A 7,763-nucleotide genomic window follows, 5' to 3' on the forward strand; every position below is an offset into this window, starting at 1 on the left:
GGGAGAAATAGAATGCAAACATATGGGAACAATAAAACTGCATCACAAAGTTTAAAGTGTGTATGTAGCATGTAGACATAACAGAAAATATAGGCAGGAACCTTACAGTAAATCTCACAGTTAAGATTTATCCTTGTATGAAAACATGTCAAGTTTTGAATGCAATGCAACAAAAATCAACTTAAAAAAAAAAAAATCCTAATGAGGCAGACAAAAGCTGCATCCTTGACTGACCTTTGCAAAGGTTCACGTAGATTAGGCAAGAAATATAGCACACATGTCTGTACAATCAAGATGGGGCAAAGATAACATCCAGGTAAAAGTTATCTTTAAGGAAAAGTGTATTCTTAAAGAAAAAGAGACCGTAATTCTGTACGGAATGTGAAAACATTACACTTTAGCTGTAACTAATGCATTTAAAATGTTGATAAGAGACAGAATATAAGTAATTAACATGCCTACTATTGAATGCAGAAAATAAATCTTTTGTTATATTGCATATACAACTGATTTGTATTCAGGAGAGAAACATTTTATATGTACTGATTGTATTACCGACAAAATTGGAAGAAAATCAAAGTGATCAGTTATACTGATTTTTATGTAAAGACAGACTAACAAAACAAAGGATTAAGAGGTTGTAAATTGGATCATGCTATTGAAATGCAGTACTGGGCATAACCTTTAAATTAAACATGGTGTTATTCACAATTATGTAAGATAAATTACCAAAACAGTGTCCGAGGGCTAGAAGTACTTCTTATGTGCACGAATTAATATGAGATAGCTACTCCAGATGTAGGAAAAAATGTACAATATTACTGTTTAAATGCTCCATCGAGATTCTGTATCTCTGCAGCTGATCAGAAATCTCGGTCGAGTGCATTGAAATAATTAAAAAAGAAAAAATATTTCTTTATATTCCACTGGTCTAGCTATGTCTTTTTTTTTTAGGACACACATGTACATGTTTAATTCATAGTTTCTCAAAGAGAGCAGGGAAACAATACCATACATTTTCATACTGGAATGTGGACCAAACACTCCCAATATTTTAAATATCCTGAAAATAAAACTGTAGAATTCTTAGCAGGAAAACAAAATTGTTATCTAGAAATCATATACTCAAAAGAAAACACTGAAATAAAATCGTATCCAATAAATATTAGATTTAAGACAATAGACATAAAAATGTAGGGAAAACTTGGGAAATTGCTTTTTTTTTTCTTTTATGATGCAAAAGTAGTGCCAGGTCAGCAGATGTGTTCAGTTAATTGCTTTGGGCTAAGGACAAAAGGTAATTTAATCCTTATCAGTAGTGCTGGAATGCTCATGCAGAGGATATAACAAGAGATAAAACTGGAAAACCCTGTTCAAATAGTGCTCTTAAACAGAAGTGTAGTTTCTAGGATTGAATTGAAAACAAAGGAATGTGTTGCTAAGTAAACACGACAAACAGAGACACCTATAATTTATTTAGACCGAGCCATTCAGTCCATAACAAAGGAAACAATTTATCTATGCTTTCAGTAATATTCCCTCCAGGAAGAAAAAGAAAAATGTGTTTAAAAGAAAGACACTGCCTACAACTAAAATTAATATATCCCTAGTTACAGTGCTTTAGAGCCATGAAATCAAACATTTAAAAAAAACAAGGATGTAGAGAAGTCTCTTGTGGCCACCAAGAATTTTCTCTAGCAATCCTGTGCCCTTTTCTTTTTATAAAGCACTGTAGCTTTAGCAATCCAAGAAGTCAGAGCATAAAAAGGACGCATTGTTAGGAACAAAAAAAATTCAAAGAATGAGATTTGAACAGAATTCAAGTTACATAAAAATATTTTCCCTAATAGAATAGCAATTATTTAATTACAAATTTTTATGAAATGAGTGTTCCTTATCTCCAATCAGGATCCATTTATTAATTACTGTACGTAACTTTTTCTTATGGTGTGCTTGTAACGCTTCAAAAACTTTATTCCACAAGGTAATATGACTCAAAGGGTGACCCGTAGAAGAAATCATACCTCTCTGATTCCATTTTTGGATATGTGAATGAAGTGAGGAGAATACATAGCTAGAGTCTGTGACTATAGATACATCCTCTTGTAATGCCTTAGACTGTAATACATAGATATAATACATCAGCTAATTCAGCAGTCTGGTCCGTATAAGTGTCCGGAAGTCTATATTGTACAATTTCAATAGGTATTTCATCAGCAGTGTAATGTACCGCAGCAAAACCTACGTTACCATTTTGGTGGGATCCATCCATAAACCGAACAGGTCCCGTATGCAAAATATCAAATTGGATGCTTAAGGAAGCGGGCAACGAGGGTAGCTGAGGAGGAAATAAACCCGTCCTTTCATTAACAGTAACCAAAAGATCCAAACGTTGCAACTCTGTTGAAGTAAGAGGTTGTATCCGTGAACAACACTAAGTAGTACCACGTGATATTTATGCAACCGTAAAGGAGTCATATGACTAATATGTTTGTTCAAAAGATACTTAACATGTGAGCTATGAATAACTACTGGCAGATGAGGTATATAGTTGTATAATTTTAAAACAGCAGCAGCCAATAGTCCTTTTTACACAATGCAAATCCTAATTCAACTGGGGTGAAGGTCCCAGATAAATAACCACAAGCTATATCATCATCATGCTCAGTTATTAAAGCTGCCCATATATTTTCATCATGAGTTATCCACAGATGCACTTCGTGGGACACATCAACCTTAGCTTTTATTTGCAAGGACATTAAATGAGTTTGCAGTTTCTGTATCTCTTTGGTGAATTTACTGGAATTGGGTAAAGATTTAGATTCTAATTTTTTGTCTCCAGCCAGAATCCATTTAGTTATGGCTTGTAGGTTTTTAATACGAGATTTACCCTTCTTATGTTTTTCGTTATAATCAATTCCTTTAAAGTGGGCGGATCAAAATATCCGTGCATGGGCCAACAAAAATCGGTTTGTTTTTTGTTCCATTTATACCATTTATTGCAAATCTCAGTGAGGGATTTCTTTTCTAGTGGAAAGTATGTAATTACTATCTCAAGAGGTGTTGCCATTTTACACTCAATACTGTGAAAAATATAAGAAAAAAAATATTCAACTTACCACTTTTTGTCCTTACGTGGACTATCAGGACTCCAGGTATCCTGCAGCTTGACTCTGGGGACCCTCATATGAAAAAGAGTGGCACGTCCAGGTATCCTGCAGCTTAAGCCTGGCGACCTCTTGTACTGAGTGTAGCATCCCAGGTATCCTGCAACTTAAGCCTAGGACGTTTGTTACTCGTCCTGTAGTCAGATGACCTAGTCCAGCGTCTCACATCACGGTTCTATCCGAATCTATCCAAGTATAAAAACTCAAAACTTGGATTCATTTATTTTATTTTGCCCCTTCAGCGTCTGGTCAGCGTTCAGAGTCTTGAACCCAAGTGCCTTACCCTTAAGGGGTCCCCCAATCACGTCGGCGTCACCAATGTTTTTAGGTCTTTTTACCACCACCCCAAATTATTATGTACCAGCTACCCACAATTTGCAGTGAAAAAAGACCAAGGCCACGTATGAGAAAAGCAATTTTTATTACTTACCAAATACAGATACAATTAATAGTTTCTCATGGGAGAACAGCTCTGTTATACATAAGTACTATCTGAAACTGTCTCTCCGAAGTAATGCTCTGATACAGCTGCTTATATACTAAAATTGACAAGCTAACAATTCATTTACTTCTGCAAGTTTTTTCCACTTTTTGAGTACTTTCCTCAGAGATCCATAAAGTTCTCCTTTTCCCCAGGATCTATTTCCGTTATGTTATTCCCCTTAGGTTGTTAAACCACGTTATGAGATTTTTTGACTTCTCTTTTCTCTGAAGTGCCTGCACCCTTTTGGTACTTCTCTTTTCCCAGAACAAAGGGTGTCTTCAGCATCTCATAAGTTTCTAAAGTCACACAGGATGGTTAACTGTCTATTCTTTTAGGCCCTGGACTTAAGGCTCATGGCTGTGCCCATATTCTGCAATAACTTAACGGTACTTCTGTTTCTTCAGCTGTTCAAGAGTTGGGAGATTAGACACGATCAAGCTTGAAGTTTCTGCTATCTTATTGTAAGCTCTATTTTGAGACACTTGGCATATTTTCAAATCACTTAGACTTACAAAGTTCCATAGTAATCTATAGAACTTTGTAAGTCTAAGTGCTTTGAAAATGAGCCTTTGTCTGAAAATTTAACACTTCTCTTTAAAGTGTTCTGAGAATACATTAAGAGAGTGATGTGGGATTACTGTCTAACCAAACATGCATTAGCACACGTTGAAATAAATATACTGGTTATGTAGATCTGGTCTATATTCAGTAAATAATGACTAGATATTTTGCTTTGATTATTATTGAAATTTTCCTTTTTTGCTGTTTTGTTGTAAAAATGTCCAAGTGAAAAACACCCAAAATCAAGCCATTGGGATGTAGGAAAAGCCAGCATTCTTAGTAGACTGGCCACATAGACTTCCCAGGAGAGCAATGGGGCACCCTAAGGGGCACTGCAGTGGACTTCAATAAATGCTCCAGGTGCATATCTCATTTTTGCTTCCTTATCTTGTCTGCTGAGCCCTCCAAAGCCCACTACCCCCAACTATACACCACTACAATAGCCTTATGGGTGAAGGGGGCACCTATATTGGGCATATGAATTTTGTAGGGCACACAGTTTCCACAAGTGTAACAGGTAGGGGGAGGTACAGGCCTAGGTCCCACTTGTCTGCAGTACACTGCATCCAGGGATGCCTGTATGCTGCTCTAATAGGACCTGAGTGTTACATCTGAGACTGGCATAGAAACTGGTAAGTAATGTTTTACGTCACATTTTGGGGGGAGTGAGAGGGGGTCAGTGACCACTGGGGGAGTAAGGTAAGGTCATCCCTGATTCCCACCAGTGGTCATCTGGTCATTTAGGGCACCTTTTTGTGTCATTCGTTATATAAACAGGTCTAGCTCAAAGGCTTTAGTCGTGCACATTTTGTTTTGTTCTATTATGGCTAAAAAAACATCCAAGTGGATGTTAGGAACACCCAGATTCCACCCTTAGCATCCCCCTTGTGATTTGAATGCACTTCTTGTCATAGACAAACATTTAAAAATTGGTTTCGAAAATGCCAATTTGGACAGTTTTCTCACAAAAATGTCCAAATGCAGATTTATGCCACTTTTTGGATGTTTTTCTCTTTTGTAAAATGAGCCTCAAGGTATGTCAGTGTAGTACTGGATTTGAGCTATGCCTTCCCTGTGATGATCTTAGCAAGCAGGCAGGCAGGGAGAAGAAGGACGGGCTGGGGAATGAATTGATAGAAGGGGAGGGAGGAGAATCGCTCCACATCGATGTAAGTGGAGGGCAGAGGGAGAGAGGAGAATAGCTGACGCTGGACAGTAGGTGCAGGATTCGCCGGGAAAAAAGGTGCTGGTACGCCGTACCGTTGCGTACCGGCACAAAAAATGCCTTGATTACACTGCTTTTCATAATCCCCCAAATTCTATGTATGGTGCTCAAAATAGTGTGCACAAATTTTGGGTGCATGCCCAATTTGCTTCCGCAATTGAATAATGAGCCAATCAGCACCAAATCTTGAGTGCTAACAACTTTAATTTACACATGCATCCTAGTCAGAATTCTATAAAGATGCGCATGTAAATTTTTCCATGCAGACCTGAAAAGGGGTGTGGGCATGGGTGGATCAAGGGCGTTCCTAGAATTTGCTTGCAGTATTATAGAATTTGGTAGATCTGTGCCTAATTTAGACACAAGGGTTTACAGGTTTCAGATGATGTAAATCTTCCCACTCAAAATTGAGCATGGATCCTGACGCTGAGTACTATTCTATAAACGGTGCCCAACTCAGAACTCCGTTTATAGAATAGTTCTTAGTGCTCATTTTTTTTTTTTTGGCACCTTTTACAGAATTTAGCCCACTTTGTCTATTCATGTTTCATTCCACTTTTTAATTTTTTTTATTTTAGTTTATAATAAATATGTATTTTAATAATGATTTTAGTTATTGTGAACCAATTAGATCTGTAAACGTATATGTGATGTATCAAACTAATAAACTATTAACCATAATTAAACTCTGGAATTCATTGCTGGAGGTTGTGGTAAGAGCAGTTAGTGTAGCTGGGTTTCAAAAAGATTTGAACAAGATCCAGGAGAAAAACTGTTATTGCTAGGTATAAGAGCATAGAATTGGGTCACATTTTTTTGCATTCTCCAGTCCTTGAGATCTGGATTGGTCACTGTTGGAAACAAGATACAGAGCTTCATTGACTTTTAATCTGACCCATTATGGCAGTTCTTACCTTTTTGCTATCAAAGTATCTTGAAAGTGAAACTATTGCGAAGATGAAAGACAGCAATAAGTGTGAAGACAGGCTATATAGTAGAGAATGAATTCTTACAGGTATTGGGAGTGGAGAATCCATTCTTGCTGGGAATGATGTTGATAATAATTCATATTCCACTGTTTTTGGAATTTTTGTGGGAATAAATCTACACAAGATTAAAAAAAAAAAAAAATAACATGTTACAAAATGTAGCCACGAGAAAGATATGTCAGTGTTTCAAAAGAAAGCTTCCACAGTTTGAAAATCATAGGTTTTTCTTTTCCCTTTTTATGCAGGGTTTTTTTCTTCTTTTTCTCAGCTAAGGGACTGAAGGGTGGTAATATGAATGAATAAGGGTATATTCATGTTTAAATGCTAAAAATGTGCCTAAGCTATTCTGTAAATGTGCACATATCTTACATAGCACATATGACAGGTAGACATACATATTGGTGGAGTTTGGGTGGAACTTGGGCAGGACTCCCACCTATGCATGTATCTGCAGCATTTGGGCATCAGCATGTACACCAACTCTACAGCTGGCATACATGTTCCCACCTAAAAGCAGGTGAAAGCCGCCTCTTCTCCAAGCCTGTAATACATAGGGTGACTGACTACACTCATTCTGCACCTGGACTAACTTGCTACACGCACTGTAACTTGGATCCATTCCTTACATCTTGCTTAACTATGCAAAGAACTTGCCTTGAGTTTAGCTAATCATCTAATTATCCCAACTGACTATATCACACATTTGTTCCCCTCATATATCTGCACTTGGCCCCTCAGCTGCGTGGTAAGCTATATAATAGGAAAGCATTGGCATCATATCTATGTTATTTGAATGTCTAATGTGTGCTTATTAGATGTTCATTAGTATTATGCTGACATTGTATTATATCTCTGGTATTTGAATTTCAGTGCTGTTAAATGTGTATATTTTGGATATTGTTTCACAGTAGTTCTATTATTAGGTTTCAATGTACTGTTTTCAAGTTTACCTCATTTATTATGTTTATGCTTAGTTATTTTACTATTGTTATGCTGTTAACAAAATTGTAAGTTTTATGTTAAACTGTACCTGCTATATATTGCCTTGGGTGAATCTCTTTAGAAAGGCAGTTAATAAATCCCATTGGAAGTAGGATGATAAGGAGATTAAATAATGTTGGAGCCAATGCAGATTCCTCTTTTACCCCACATAAAAGTGGTCTTGAAGACAATGTTTCAACATTCATGGTAACTCTATAGGAATAATCAGTCAAATGTGAGCTGAACTATTTATACACTATGGACTAAATTCTATAAATAGTGCCCAAAAAAGCATGAGAGCTATTCTATAAATGGCGCTCAAAGTGCTGTTTATAGTAGCAGTGAGTGCCAGGAAC

Source organism: Microcaecilia unicolor, chromosome 2 (genome assembly GCF_901765095.1).
Source record: "Microcaecilia unicolor chromosome 2, aMicUni1.1, whole genome shotgun sequence".
In the NCBI taxonomy this organism is placed as follows: domain Eukaryota; kingdom Metazoa; phylum Chordata; class Amphibia; order Gymnophiona; family Siphonopidae; genus Microcaecilia; species Microcaecilia unicolor.